Source organism: Lucilia cuprina, chromosome 6 (assembly GCF_022045245.1).
Source record: "Lucilia cuprina isolate Lc7/37 chromosome 6, ASM2204524v1, whole genome shotgun sequence".
Lineage (NCBI taxonomy): Eukaryota > Metazoa > Arthropoda > Insecta > Diptera > Calliphoridae > Lucilia > Lucilia cuprina.
The window spans coordinates 41,298,598-41,299,986 of record NC_060954.1 but is presented as its reverse complement, the minus strand read 5'-3'; positions in this window follow the sequence as shown (position 1 = coordinate 41,299,986).

Sequence of the window (1,389 nt, the reverse complement as noted above, 5' to 3'; positions counted from 1 at the left end):
TCTAGTTCAGTTCTAGTTCAGTTCTAGTTCAGTTCTAGTTCAGTTCTAGTTCAGTTCTAGTTCAGTTCTAATTCAGTTCTAATTCAGTTCTAGTTTAGTTCTAGTTCAGTTCTAGTTCTGTTCAGTTCTAGTTCTCTTTTAGTTCTGTTCTAGTTATGTTCTACTTCTCTTCTAGTTCTCTTCTAAATCTGTTCTAGATCTAATCTAGTTTTTTATAATCAGTAATTATTAAATATTTTAAACAAACTAATTCTCTTCTTGTACCAACATTTTTCTATGACTGTAAATACAACTATTGCTTTCCTGTACATACTGCGAAACATGTAATTGTATTTATGTAAATCCTTTTTGGTTCTTTACAACATGTAATAATGAAAAATTATTATCCCTTAATAATTCTATTCTATTCAATAAAATTTGTCAGCAATTGGTCCCTGCTATACAACCGAGTAAATCATCGAAGGACCAAAACAAAAAAAAAAAAAAAAAAAAAAAAACTCCATTAGATTGAAATTGTCAGTGGTCATTAAATCTTTGTTGCCAAGCAATTTTTTTGTCGTTTTTAAAAAACATTACAGTAATAAAATAGAAAACTTATTACCACGCGACACATGTTGGCTTGTGTGCTGGTTGGAACTTTTTACAATAAATATGATTTATATAAAATTCAGCCTTACAACAGTAACAAGAGTATTTCTAGATTTGTAATTTTTTTTGGCAAAATAATTGTTTAGACTGCAAAGTTTGGGAAAGAGTCTAAAGTAACTTTTGATGTTTGACATTATACCATCTCCAATTGTATTGCAGTAACGTCCGTTTTTTTTCAGGATTCTTTATGTAGACATTAGACGGACCCTTAAAAATAAATGTCAGCTTTAAATGGATAGCCATCTTGTGATGGACAAAAATTGATATATAACGATATTAGTTTTCTTTTTATTTTTCGTTAATTGTATAAAAACGAAAAATTTTTAAATATTTCTTAATTTTAGATTCCAGTAATCTATAAAGAGAATTTAAATATTGTAATATTTTTAAAATTTATTTAAAAAATCAAATATATGGCATTTAATTGGAAATGGTGTGGATGTTTAAAGAAGATAAATTATGTTTACTGAGAGTAGTTCAAAGACAGCTGAAGTGTATTTTATTAACTTGACAGTAAGTTCAATTATTTAAAAAAATCTGTAAAGTCAAGTATAAAGCCATAAATTTTTACTAGCTGTTGGCAAAGTTTCAAAGTTAATAGTAAATGTTAGTAAAACACGTAAAATTAAAGTGTTTCTAGTTCAGTTCTAGTTCAGTTCTAGTTCAGTTCTAGTTCAGTTCTAGTTCAGTTCTAGTTCAGTTCTAGTTCAGTTCTAGTTTAGTTCTAGTTCAGTTCTAGTT